The sequence below is a fragment of the Manis pentadactyla genome, chromosome 15 (genome assembly GCF_030020395.1).
Source record: "Manis pentadactyla isolate mManPen7 chromosome 15, mManPen7.hap1, whole genome shotgun sequence".
Lineage (NCBI taxonomy): Eukaryota > Metazoa > Chordata > Mammalia > Pholidota > Manidae > Manis > Manis pentadactyla.
This window is the reverse complement of record NC_080033.1, coordinates 7562150-7577177: the sequence shown is the minus strand read 5'-3', so window position 1 is coordinate 7577177 and position 15028 is coordinate 7562150. Positions and strand designations below refer to the sequence as shown.

The 15028-nt window shown below is 35.5% G+C and overlaps 1 long non-coding RNA gene across 2 annotated transcripts in view; it reads left to right on the top strand.

Moving 5' to 3' along the window:
• The window catches only part of LOC130681009 (uncharacterized), a 56440-nt gene that overhangs the window by 34770 nt on the left and 6642 nt on the right, over positions 1-15028 (top strand). The window contains exon 4 of one of the 2 annotated variants that reach the window (XR_008994046.1): positions 5715-5872. The exons of the other annotated variant lie outside the window; for it this stretch is intronic. This is a non-coding gene — a long non-coding RNA (uncharacterized LOC130681009). Of the gene's footprint in view, positions 1-5714; positions 5873-15028 lie in introns of those variants that run through there. 2 annotated transcript variants of the gene reach the window in all.

Sequence of the window (15028 nt, the reverse complement as noted above, 5' to 3'; positions counted from 1 at the left end):
CTAAGGTCAGCAGAAGGAGGGACATAATAAAGATCAGAGAAGAAATAAATAAAATTGAGAAGAATAAAACAATAGCAAAAATCAATGAAACCAAGAGCTGGTTCTTCGAGAAAATAAACAAAATAGATAAGCCTCTAGCCAGACTTATTAAGAAGAAAAGAGAATCAACACAAATCAACAGAATCAACACAAATCAACAGTATCAGAAACGAGAAAGGAAAAATCACGACGGACCCCACGGAAATGCAAAGAATTATTGGAGAATACTATGAAAACCTATATGCTAACAAGCTGGGAAACCTAGGAGAAATGGACAACTTCCTAGAAAAATATAACCTTCCAAGATTGACCCAGGAAGAAACAGAAAATCTAAACAGACCAATTACCAGCAACGAAATTGAAGAGGTAATCAAAAAACTACCCAAGAACAAAACCCCCGGGCCAGATGGATTTACCTCGGAATTTTATCAGACATACAGGGAAGACATAATACCCATTCTCCTTAAAGTTTTCCAAAAAATAGAGGAGGAGGGGATACTCCCAAACTCATTCTATGAAGCTAACATCACCCTAATACCAAAACCAGGCAAAGACCCCACCAAAAAAGAAAACTACAGACCAATATCCCTGATGAACGTAGATGCAAAAATACTCAACAAAATATTAGCAAACCGAATTCAAAAATACATCAAAAGGATCATACACCATGACCAAGTGGGATTCATTCCAGGGATGCAAGGATGGTACAACATTCGAAAGTCCATCAACATCATCCACCACATCAACAAAAAGAAAGACAAAAACCACATGATCATCTCCATAGATGCTGAAAAAGCATTTGACAAAGTTCAACATCCATTCATGTTAAAAACTCTCAGCAAAATGGGAATAGAGGGCAAGTACCTCAACATAATAAAGGCCATCTATGATAAACCCACAGCCAACATTATATTGAACAGCGAGAAGCTGAAAGCATTTCCTCTGAGATCGGGAACTAGACAGGGATGCCCACTCTCTCCACTGTTATTTAACATAGTACTGGAGGTCCTAGCCACGGCAATCAGACAAAATAAAGAAATACAAGGAATCCAGATTGGTAAAGAAGAAGTTAAACTGTCACTATTTGCAGATGACATGATACTGTACATAAAAAACCCTAAAGACTCCACCCCAAAATTACTAGAACTGATATCGGAATACAGCAAAGTTGCAGGATACAAAATCAACACACAGAAATCTGTGGCTTTCCTATATACTAACAATGAACCAACAGAGAGAGAAATCAGGAAAACAACTCCATTCACAATTGCATCAAAAAAAATAAAATACCTAGGAATAAACCTAACCAAAGAAGTGAAAGACTTATACTCTGAAAACTACAAGTCACTCTTAAGAGAAATTAAAGGGGACACTAACAGATGGAAACTCATCCCATGCTCGTGGCTAGGAAGAATTAATATCGTTAAAATGGCCATCCTGCCCAAAGCAATATACAGATTTGATGCAATCCCTATGAAACTACCAGCAACATTCTTCAATGAACTGGAACAAATAATTCAAAAATTCATATGGAACCACCAAAGACCCCGAATAGCCAAAGCAATCCTGAGAAAGAAGAATAAAGTAGGGGGGATCTCACTCCCCAACTTCAAGCTCTACTATAAAGCCATAGTAATCAAGACAATTTGGTACTGGCACAAGAGCAGAGCCACAGACCAATGGAACAGACTGGAGAATCCAGATATTAACCCAGACATATATGGTCAATTAATATTTGATAAAGGAGCCATGGACATACAATGGGGAAATGACAGTCTCTTCAACAGGTGGTGCTGGCAAAACTGGACAGCTACATGTAGGAGAATGAAACTGGACCATTGTCTAACCCCATATACAAAAGTAAACTCAAAATGGATCAAAGACCTGAATGTAAGCCATGAAACCATTAAACTCTTGGAAGAAAACATAGGCGAAAACCTCTTAGACATAAACATGAGTGACCTCTTCTTGAACATATCTCCCCGGGCAAGGAAAACAACAGCAAAAATGAGTAAGTGGGACTATATTAAGCTGAAAAGCTTCTGTACAGCAAAAGACACCATCAATAGAACAAGAAGGATACCTACAGTATGGGAGAATATATTTGAAAATGACACATCCAATAAAGGCTTGACGTCCAGAATATATAAGGAGCTCTCACGCCTCAACAAACAAAAAACAAATAACCCAATTAAAAAATGGGCAGAGGAACTGAACAGACAGTTCTCCAAAAAAGAAATACAGATGGCCAACAGACACATGAAAAGATGCTCCACATCGCTAATTATCAGAGAAATGCAAATTAAAACTACAATGAGGTATCACCTCACACCAGTAAGGATGGCTGCCATCCAAAAGACAAACAACAACAAATGTTGGCGAGGCTGTGGAGAAAGGGGAACCCTCCTACACTGCTGGTGGGAATGTAAGTTAGTTCAACCATTGTGGAAAGCAGTATGGAGGTACATCAAAATGCTCAAAACAGACTTACCATTTGACCCAGGAATTGCACTCCTAGGAATTTACCCTAAGAACGCAGCAATCAAGTTTGAGAAAGACAGATGCACCCCTATGTTTATCGCAGCACTATTTACAATAGCCAAGAATTGGAAGCAACCTAAATGTCCATCAATAGATGAATGGATAAAGAAGATGTGGTACATATACACAATGGAATACTACTCAGCTATAAGAAAAGGGCAAATCCAATCATTTGCAGCAACATGGATGGAGCTGGAGGGTATTATGCTCAGTGAAACAAGCCAAGCGGAGAAAGAGAAATACCAAATGATTTCACTTATCTGTGGAATATAAGAACAAAGGAAAAACTGAAGGAACAAAACAGCAGCAGAATCACAGAACTCAAGAATGGACTAACAGGTACCAAAGGGAAAGGGACTGGGGAGGATGGGTGGGTAGGGAGGGATAAGGGGGGGAGAAGTAGGGGGTATTAAGATTAACATGCATGGGGGGTAGGAGAAAAGGGAGGGCTGTACAACACAGAGAAGGCAAGTAGTGATTCTACAACATTTTGCTATGCTGATGGACAGTGACTGTAAAGGGGTTTATAGGGGAGACCTGGTATAGGGGAGAGCCTAGTAAACATAATATTCGTCATGTAAGTGTAGATTAGTGATAGCAAAAAAAAAAAAAAAGGGCAGTTCCTGTGTGGTAACCTCCAACGAGTTCTACACAAGGGTATAAAGGGCATATAAAAGTGTAGGCAAAGGGTCTGTTTGTGTTTATACAGAGGATCAAAGCCTAATTGGGCTACCCCGAAAATGAACTAAGATACGATATGAAAAAGAACTTCCAACATCTGCACTCTCTGGAAGACTCATGCCAGAAGATGATCATCAAAAAACCCCAACAAAGATCCACGCACTGCTACAGCTGTAGATGCACTCATCCCACCAGTTCCTGGACTTGCCATGGGAATGAGGAAGGAGATATCTAAGCTGGCCTGTGCATACAGTAAAACAACAAAATTGGACTGGATCTATACTGTTGGAACTCAACCAAGAATTTGGAGAAGTGCAAATTGTAGCGCTCCAAAGTCTTACAACTAAAAACTATTTACTGTTAAAAGAACATATGGCATGTGAACAGTCCCCAGGAATGGGTTGTTTTAATTTGTCTGATTTCTCTCAGACTGTTCTAGTTCAGTTGGACAATATCCACTATATCATAGATAAGTTTTCACAAATGCCTAAGGTGCCTAACTGGTTTTCTTGGTTTCACTGCAGATGGCTGGTAATTACAGATATGCTTTGGTTATGTAACTATACTCCTATTATGTTAAGGTGTGTGTGCAATTTAAGTAGTAGCTTAAAACCTATACATGCTGAAGTTACTCTACAAGAAGATATATCAAAGAAATAATCAATCTTCCCATGTTTTCTTCCGCCTGCTACTTCTATAGCTTTTCTTCTTCCTTCCTAATTACAACCCTTAAATAGAATTCGTGCCTCATATCAAATTTACCGAGTATCATAATTCTTCCAAGTGGTAAAGATACCTCAAGACAAATGCTGGGCATAGAAGCCACAGGGCATAAATATGCAAAGAAGTAAAAAGCTAACTTTTTCAAACAATAAGGCTTCTCTCTCACTTACCAACTTCACATTTCCCTGTATGGCCCCGGAAGATGACTGGTTAGCCAGAGACGGGTAAGATTCCTCAAGGGAGGAACAACCTAAGACAGGCACAGTCGCAGGGGGGCCATCAGGTGAGAAATTGGGGATCAACAGAGGTGAGGCTTAGAACCTCACCCCCCCGTTCTGAGAGAAATCTTCTGCATACGTGGATGTTTTATTGCCCTGGTCTAGCTTGGATTAACACACAGTCTACAGGCACACACCTGATCATCTACATGTGCTCTCTTACAACACTAAACTATGTTTTCTACCTTTATCTTGTATCTACCTACCACTTCAGCATTTTATTAAAAATAATAATAATAAAGAGAGAAATGTGGTATCCACATATAAATCAAGTATAAAAACCAAATGAGTATTCATATTTGAACTGACTGTTTATAGTTCATAATGCATGAGCAAAACCGAAAGTTTCTATGATGACTGCCCTTGTACTGTTCACTATGTAACTTATTCATTATGTAAGAATTTGTTCTACATGTAAAAACTTGTTTGTTATGCCTCAGAAGATTGGAGACTGACAAAAATTAGGCTTGGGGTGGAATAATGATTGTGCATTGAGAATTGACTCCCCTATACAGAATTTTATTGTCGTTAACAACCATTTGATCAATAAATATGAGAGATGCCCTCACAAAAAAAAAAAAAAAAAGGACAGACTTCCAATGGTAAAATAAATTAGTAACCGGGATGTAATGTAGAGCATAAGGAATATAGTCAAGATATTGTAACAGCCTGATAGGGTGATAGCTGGAACCTAGAATTATGTATATAAATGTTCTACCACTGTGTTGTACACTTGAAACTCATGTAATGTAATACTGTGTGTCAACTACCCTTCAATAAAAAATAATTATTAAAAAAAAAAAAAAAATTAAAATTTTAGTGGTTTTGTAACCTTTCTTTTCACAAGTAAACTCAAAGCAAAAATCCCCTATAACCAAAAAAGGAAAAGCAAAGTTCCCTTTATTGTACTTGAAAATAAATTACACAATTACAGTTTATTGCTTTGAAAAGTAAAGGAAATGCTAAATTCATTGGAAATAACATATGTAGCCACATTCTAAGTGTCATTTCTTACAGGGGCAGAAATTTAGTTATTATAGATGCCACATGAATCAGTAATTAAAATTTGGTTAAGGAAAACCCTCAGAATGCTTGTAACCAGGCTCATGTAATACTGCAGAGCACCTTCTAACCGCACAGCTTACATTCGGGTTAATTGTGGCCCAGACGTTGCCTTAGCTGCTCTGCTGTGAAGCTGACACCCACAGAAAGCATTTCATGGCTCAAGATTAAGTGTTACTTAATATTCACCATAGATTTAAAACTACTCAATACAGGTTAATTAAATGTTTCTGGAGTATAGTAAGCTTCATTGTCATCAAAAAGAATTTTCCTTTTATATGAGATAAATTTTAATGTAATTAGTAATGTTGTTTTAATCCAAAAACATCAGTTAGTTAAGCCTAAAATTATAGAAATATTACTTAGGAGATATGTGTGCTTTTTAAAAAGAAAGAAAATCAGTGAAATGTTGGAAATAAAGATCGGACTGTGAAGAAAGTATAGAAAGACTTACTGCAGTTGTTGGACCTAAAGGCTGTACCTGGACGATTACACGCTGATAACAGAAAGGATGCCGAGGATTTTCCTAGGTGTGGAGTGAAAGATGCCTTTACTAAAAGTGAGTATGCCTTTATAGTAGAAACGAAGCGCTTGACTACATTTGTTTTGCTTGTGTTTCAACATTTTGGGAATTTTAAAACTGGAAAGAATATTAGACCCATTTAGTTGACAGAAGATGCATCTCAGGTTAAGTGGCATGTAAGAGTTAAGAGCCATCATCCAATGGAGGGATATCAGTTAATACTTTTTTGACTTCACCCCAGCCCTGTGGACTTTGTCATTATTTTAAGAAGACTTATCTAAATACTTAGTAAGTTATTACTGTTTATTGGAGAAATGTGTGTGTTTGTGCAGCAGAGTTGGAAGGACCTTACTCAGCTCTCCTAGAGACAGAACTCCTTCCATTCAATCATGAATGAACTGTTCATGCCAAAGAATATATGTTATGCATATGTAAATTAAAAGCAAAATGCAAAAGAGAATGCTACCGCCCCAAACTTCATTGTTTGAAATACAAATAGGCAGCTATTTGAGTATAGCCCTTGAGACTGTTTTGATTTCCATTCCAATAATTCAATAGCTTTACAATGTTGTGTAGACCACAGGGTGTCACAGCTCACTTCCTGTAGTAGGTGCATGTGAATCAAAGCACATATGAGCGGAAAGGTGTCTGAGAGAAGGAAAATTCTGATGAGGTGGTCAGTGTGACACAGCTTGGAGTTATTTCACAATAAGTTAACTTGCAACAGGAAAAAAAACAATCATTGGTAGTTGATATAAAGAAAAATGTTTAAATTTGAAAGTAGTACAATGACTAATTTCCACAGTAACATGATTTTTTATTTTATTTATACATCACCAGTGGAGCTTCTGTAACTCTCCAGATTAAGTATAGTATGCGATCTTATTTAGTTTCTTCTATGTGTAATCTTTGACCTTCTAAGAGAAATCTTGTGTTAATAGACTTGTACTTTAACATATTTTATTGCTTACTATAACAGCCAGTGTTTGCATAATTGCAATTTGTTGCTTATTTCATATATATACACATACATACATACATGCACAGGCTTCCTTAATCTTTTCAGTGAATAACAACAGCTTCCTTTATCTTTACTAATCAGGACTAAATCTCTCCTATGGGATTAATGGAAAAGAATCGTTAGTGAAATTTTTTGTCTCTCTCACTGCTATTTAGGGGCTGTTGTACTTTCTTACAATGTCCTGGTTGACAAAATTATAGAACATAGGCAGACTGAACAAGACCTTAATAAATGGCCTCAGGTACTGACAAGTACAGTATCCTACCCTGACCACACCACAGAGTTTAGTAGTTAAACCTGACTCTGTAAGAACTGCGTAAACCTTTATCCTTCATGGAAAATGCATTAAAAGAATTTTTACACACTTGTTCTCTCAAAATTTCTCTAAATTGCTGAGTTTATTCTCTGCGTTAAGCAGCAAGTAAATTGATTATAGGACTTCCCTGATAAATTTAGATTTATTCAATTAATGCAAAGCAGAGAATGAATAAAAAGTTCTTTCAATTACTGCATTTTTTAATATTGCAGTATACAATTATTATAGTTTATTAATATTACTAGAATTTTAGGGTGCTTGATGGATCTCTGGTTAGAGAAGTTACTGGATATATTAATGGTTAGGCCACTGGTTGTTTCAAAACTATGCATTGACAATATTAGAGCGTGTCAGTTTCGGCTATGTAGAATTGTGTTCGCTTGCAGCTCTGTCGCTAAGACGTGGTTGGCCTCAAATCTCTGGTAAGCTATTATTGGCACATTGCAAGGAGGGGGAGTTTGCTGGGTAATTGCATTATTGGTTCCAGTTGTTCATTATTCCTTGTGTCCATGGCCTTTACCGTGTATTTCCATGTCTGTGCATCATAGCTGGATCAGACTTCCTACACCTTAATTTTTGGTTTGTACATACACAGTGGTCATAAATGAGCAAAAGCTAGTTCTGAGTCAAGACCTCAAAGACCTTTTCTTTGTGTTTTCTGTTGTGCGTTTGTGCCTCGGCCGTTGTCAAAAAGAAAAAAAAAATGGAAAAGGAGGAAAAAAAAAAGAAAAAGAAACAAGTTTGGGTCAATTTGCGTCTTAGGAAGACGAGCTTGTTAAGCAGAGATGGTGCCCCAGCCCAGGCTGGCTTAGATTAGCTCACATACCCCTGTCCACCCTCATGCCAATCAATGGTTACTAGAGCAAGCCCCACCCAGGGTTAATGGTGCAGCCAGGGGGATCCAGCCCTAGTGAACAAATCTTCAGCCAAAATACAGCTCTGTGACAATAATCATGATGACCTAAAAATATAAACTGTCTATTCTGCCCATCTCTCTATAAATCCATTTATTAATAAATAAATATTAATAAATAAATATCTACCAATCCTTCTATCTATACGGACTATAAGTAAGATTCACTAGCACACGTTGTTGTATCCCTAAAGCTTGGACATTACACATAACTTTGTATGCAATATTTACATGTTGGTCGGAATGTGGCACCATAAAAATAATTTTCCAGTTTTGGAGAAGCAAAAGCAACTATAATCCCCAGACTAACAAATAAGTCTAAATATTTCAAAAGCAGCTGGAATTAAGCAGAATTGGAATGGAAAGAAGTAAAGAAATTTGGACAGAGATTTCAGTAGTGGGGATGTATTTTTGTTAGTGCTTTCTGAGATATCTTGCAATGGCCAAAAGTACTAAAAGAATTTACAAATGGGAAGGGAATACCTCAAGATGCACAAATATACCCTCACTTGCAATAGCATGTTGAAGCGCCACAGGAGAGAGCGTGGCAGCGGAGGCCAAGAGACCCAATCTAGTTTAAAAAAGAAAGAGTTCAACAAGAATGACAAGGCCTAGGCGAACCCGGAAGTGTACGTGTATCATGTATACCTGAGAGAAAGGGTCATGAAATGAATGAGCCTCTATCTGTTGAATCCTGTTATCTTTATATTCTACCAGTTAAAGCTAATCAAGATGGCAGTTTCCAGTGGTTTGACACAATACATGGCCATATTTCCATTCTTCAATCAGGAAGACTCATTCAGTATGATAAATACTAAAAAGGAATTAACACAGAATGGAAAGACACCAGAAGAAAAACAAGAAATAGAGCAGAAAAGATTTACCAGCTGATTAAGAATAATGACCTTGTGTTGGATATCTGTTATTTGTTCTTCCTGATACATGCTTCTCTCTTCTCTAATTTGCTAGGTACACATGGAGGGTGGTCTTTGAGAACTTCTCAGCAGCTCTCTCTTGCTCCTTCTCGTTGATTGGCCAGTGGGCTGGTGGGAGTGCTGGCAGGAGGTCGAAAGGCAGGAGAAGATTAAGTTCAGGACATTTGTTCCCCAGCTTTCTCCCAGCCAGGATGCTGGTATGCTGTGTTCCTCCACTAAAGGTACAGCAGTAGATGTGTTGCTGCTTCCTCTGGGCTCCAGCAATCCCCTCTTTTCAGGTCTAGATGGCATAATGCGTTTTCCACTCTTGTCAGCCTTAGGTGCTTCGCCATCTATCTACTTGCTGTAATAATCTGTTTATTAGAGTCTCCTCATTTGCGTGGCCCCAGCTGAGTGGTCACCTGTTTCTTTCTGGGATTTGGATTACTCCAGCCACAAGGCAGAACAATAAGAATCCAGGAAGGACATAGAAAGAAATCTTTGGGAAGCAAGGCCAAAGTATAAAGTCTATTTTGAAGGAAAATGGAATTAAGCTAGCCTCGGAATTCTTTAAATTTGTATACCAGAAAATAGAGCAGCAAAGTTATAATATACTCAGAAGAAAGTGATACTATGGATTTCATATACAGTAAAAATACTCCTCAACTGTAAAACCTGAACATACATAAAGACTTGAAAAAATGTTTTTCCTCAAGAGTACTTCTTAAGTAAACTACAAGAACTTAACTATGGGAAATCTCAAGAGACTATGTACAAGATGAGATTGTAAGCACTAAATATATGAAACTGTGGAATAAGGTTTTAAGATATATTTCAGTTATAAGGTGATAGAAAAAAATGTAAAAGTGATACACCTCACTATGCCTAAGTGATTAAGTTAAAGGAAAATGTGAGAGAAAAAAAGACAGAAAGTAGAATAAGTTCACTAATTACCTCATCCAAAGTATCTGGAAATAAATAGCTAACATTGGCAATGCAAAGCTAAGTAATAAAAATAAAGCTATTTTCTAAAACCAGATGTAGCTAAGAGGTAAGAGACAAAGCAGTAGAGAAAATACAGTAATAATTTTCATGATATAGAATTAATAAAAGACTAATACTTTTAAATTAAGATATTGTCATAAAGATGCTACTACAACAAAATGCAAACTTTCCTAAATATGAAAAATCTCCATAAAAAAAGAATTTAAGCAAACACACAGCTTAAAAATCAATATAATTTTTTAAAAGTAAATGTAACATGATGCAATATGAAACCATAATTGGAATAGCAAGTAAGTTTGAATGGGCTAAAATCAATGGGAAACTAATTTCACATTACTTTACAAAGAAAAATCTGACATGAAAAATTCTCCTAAAACATAATTAAAATCTGTACAAGAAAACATACTTTAATGAATAAAAGAAATTCTGCAGCTGTACCAAAAAAAGTAAAAATAAAGTTAAGAAAAACAGGATTATATAATAATAAATAAATATTTAGAATATGAAAGAAGAAACAGAATCAAACAATAGTTAATTTCAGTTTTTTCACTCAGAGATCAACTGAAAAAATAATAGTACGGAACAAAATGACTTAATGCAGTGCTAACTGGTTCTTATATGCATATAATTTACTATGTATAGATTAATGTATTTGTGTATCTGTATATATCTTGTGTAAATATAAAATTTTATATACATAGTATATATAAATATACAATATGCATATTATATAAAACTTCTCTAAAATTGATGTTATAATTTCTTTTAGAGCACAATAAAAATTGATCATATATTAGATCAAAGATAAAATTTTAATATCAAGAGAATATAGAAACTATACTGTGACCATAGATAAATAAAAATGACAGTAGTATAACCAGAAAATAAAATTTCATGCTAACTGTAAATTTTAATACTATATTTTTTAATAAGTCATGGTTCATGGAGCAAATGTAAAATAATGTAATAGGAAATCTAAAAAATAGATATAATTAATTTAAGAACACTGTATTTAAGAATTTATGGGATATCGCTAAAGGAACACTTGGGAGAAAATAAATACTCCTCAATACCTAGAGCACTATACAGAAAATAATCATAAATATTTAACATTGACGTGAAAACATAGAAATGTAAAGAACAATTTTAAAATTATTTAAAATACTGAAACAGAGTTCAGTGGGTATGAGGAAAGAAGTAAAGCAAGTCAGTTAAGGAGAGAATCAGTAGAGTGCTGTGTGTATTAGAGGAACAGAAAGGAAGCGCATGAGACTGTGGCAGTGAACAGAAAGGAGATCAGAAAACAGGAGGTCTGAGAACTAATAGGAGGTGCAGACCATGCAGGGTCTTGCAGGTAATAAGAGTCAATTTGGCTGTTGTATTTAGAGTAGGTTTCAGGCAAATAGAAAGGGAACCCAGATCAAAAGTTACTGCAGCAGTCCGGGTGAGAAATGGTGGCTTTTACCAATGTCGGTTGGCAAATGGAGATGGTGAGCCGCAGTTGACTTCCGGATACATTTGGAAATGGAGCCAATAGGGTTCGTTGTTGGAACCCGTATGAGAAAGGGGAAAGGGCAAAGGTGACGTCATTTGCCTGAACGTGTAGAATGGAGCTGTCAGTGACTGAGATGAAGAAAGTCAGAGAGAGAACTGTGGAAAGAGAGGCCTCCCGACCTCATTGTTAAACAGCTTCATTTTGAGATGCCAGTTTTTTATCCTAGTGCAGATGTCAATTAGGTGATGAAATATGCGGGTCTAGAATTAAGCAGAGAGGCCTAATCTATACACAGAAACTAGGGAATTACTAGCCCACATGGAAAATGCAATAAGTAAGAGGGAAATAGTGTAAAGTACATACCTGTTGAGTTAAAAAAAAAAAAAATCAGGTGGGGAAGGGATATATAACCATGTTTACTTCTTTATGAACACAATTTTTTATAAATATACCTAATAAATCTACATATGGAAATCCATATAACTGCCATTCATTTGATGAGATGGAACTGGGAATGTGTGAGGGCAGGGTTTGCAGGTAGATAATGATTATATATCTTTTAATAATTTAACAGAAATTTAGACATGTGATTGAAGGTAATATTGTTTAAATAATTAAATACAAATTAAAGAAATGTATTTATATGAATATTTATATAAATATAAACATATAATAAAATTGAATATGAATTAAAATACAAAGTATTACAACCAAAAATGATAAAATAAAGCATGCGGTGAACTACTACTTTTGTTATAAATCTATCTTGATTTTATTTCCCTAAAATTGCTTTATATGTAGTAAATCAAGCATCATTTACTATAAATTCATAGTTTAAAGTCACTTCAAAAGCTTCTTGATTTATAATACATTTAATGAGATCACGGTAAGAGATATTTCGTAATGGTGTTTATTCAGCTCTTGATCATAAAAAAACCAAACTTTCTTTAAAAAAAAGAAATTTTCAACTCAGGTAAATGATTTTGGATGCAACTGAGTCCTTCTGCTCAAAATGTCATCAGAAATGTTTTTCTTTCCCCTGGCTCTGCTTTTGTTTTTTGTTTGTTTGTTTGTTTTTCTTGTCTCAGGTAAGCTCTTTCCTTTTTGTATGTACATATTGGTGAAATGGCTTCTATCATCATCAGGTTTCCATGGTTCTTATTGGCTGTGAACCCAAAAGGAATCTTTTCTATATAATTCTGGCAAATTTGCTAGAGAGGAGTCGACTACCTAACCCTGAGTCAGTGTTTGTGTTCAGAAATATAGTGTATGCTGATTCAAAACCGAGAATTCTGTGCAAAGGATTGAGAGTAGGCGAGCCACTGTTCCCCAAGAAAATAAAATGCAAGACAAAAAAAGTTGATGATCGCTATTACTACCTTTTTATGATGCAAAGCCTACAAGCACACATCCTAGTAAAGCGATAGAGATAATTCCTTGGTGGCAGAGTAGAATGTTCAGTTTTCAATTGCTCCCATTTTTTTTCAGACATCCATATCTAAAATGAAAGAAATGATGAATTTTCTTTTGTCAAGGCCATCACATGCCTAGCTCATGATTTATTTTTTCTCTGCCAACCTAATAGATAGGAATAGAAGTTCATGAGCAAGGGAACTGTGACCACCATGAAATTTAAAAGTGATTATTCTGCGAAATCTGAATACTATGCAGGGACGAGGTGCAGAGAACACAAACAGGGCTTTGTACAAAGAATGTATAGTAGGAAATCCTGGTTCAAGATTATTATACATAGAAATGGACATAAATAACTTTTCTGTTCTCCCTGGAAGAAAGATTTAACTACACGTTACCAATTTAAATGTGTTCACATAACCTTCTCAAGTGAAATGAAACTGCTTGAATTTCAAACAGCCAAAGGCAAATGCTTCTATTTGCAACAATCATAATAAGTAAACATCTTCCAGTGGAGCCATACTTTAAAGGTAGACTCATATATTCCTTTTGTAATGGATACTGCTTCTTTAAGTAGCAGAAAACAGCTTTAGAGGATAATACTTGTCTGTATTATCAGGAAATGACTGTCAATCTATCCCAGATCTGTTACTCTGTATTTAGTCCCTTATAAGATAGTACCTTCAGTGAGAATTCTATTTATCTCAAGCCAGAGTGTCAAATCCCTGATGGATAAGAAAGGAATGGTATCTGAGAAAGATATGGACAGATGGATAGATAGGAAAGGAAGGAAAAGGAAAAGGAAAGAAGGAAAAGGAGCTTGATGCCAGGAAATTTATGATATGGACTCCCTGTCAATCGATAGTATTTGTCTTAGTTAATGTCTTAAAACAGTCAATTAAGTGATAATTTCCTTTTATTGCTTCATTAGATGATATCAAACCATTATGGGAGCACGTACTGGGTAACAGAACGTATCACATCTTTGAAGTACTTGTCTTTGTCCCCAGTGTCTTTGGGACATGGAGCTGACTGTGAGGGATTAGCTACTAATTTCATTAATCCGAAACTATCACTGCAGCCTTACATGTGTGTCTTTATTAATCTCTCATTAGATTGCTGAGTAAACAACAGTTAAAAGTATCAAAAGATTCTCAATTTATTTTGACCCCAAACATGCATGTACTTTTCTTGTGTTGGTTAATCCATCTGTTAAATTTTTCTCCCCATACTTACAAAGTAAACTTTGAGGATGTCCTATATATATATATGTTTAAAAAAAATGCCATCAAGTATCAGGCTAAATGCAAATTTGCTGTAAAGGAAAAGTCAGTTTATTTTTTATTAAGGATCACTGCTTCATCGGAAAAAAATCTTTACCTAATCATTGGTTTGTCATTCAATGATGACAAGTTCTCTGGGTTTCTGGTTTAATTCCTGTAACATTATCAAAGCTGAGATTTTAAGAGCTCAGTATCCACACAGTATTGCTCTGCAAGATGTCATTTCAAAAATAAAATGTCTTTTTGACCACCTTGTTTAATGAAGGGATATTCATGCAATTGGAAGTAGAAAGAACAGAATACTGCTCAGGAAATAAATAATATAAATGCCTACAAACATATCTCTTTGATCATAAATTGATAAAGGAAATATATTTGGTGAATGCAAGAGAATACTTAATGACTGAAAGAAATCGGAGCTAGGAAATATCACATAATTAACAAAAAATATGATTATGGAGGATGTGGTAAGAGTTATTCTATAGAAAAATGAGAATGGGCTTGGACGTAAAAAACATGTTTAGAACCTTTATGCCACTTTACTATCTGCATTATTGGGGGACATTTACTAATCTGAATCTCTGACTCCGTGACTGAAAATGGAATGAAAGGATACAAGAGGCTCCTTTAAGAGTTAAATATAATAATAAAATAAACAAAATGCTAAGCGCAGTGTCTGGGCATTGTATTAGCTTAATAAGAGTTTATTCTCTTCCCCTACAGAAAAAAAAAAAAAAGAAACAAGCAAATAACATGAAGAGTATAGCAAATGGAAAAGCTTTCAAGTTTCAGTTTTTTAAATTATTATTATTATTTTTCTG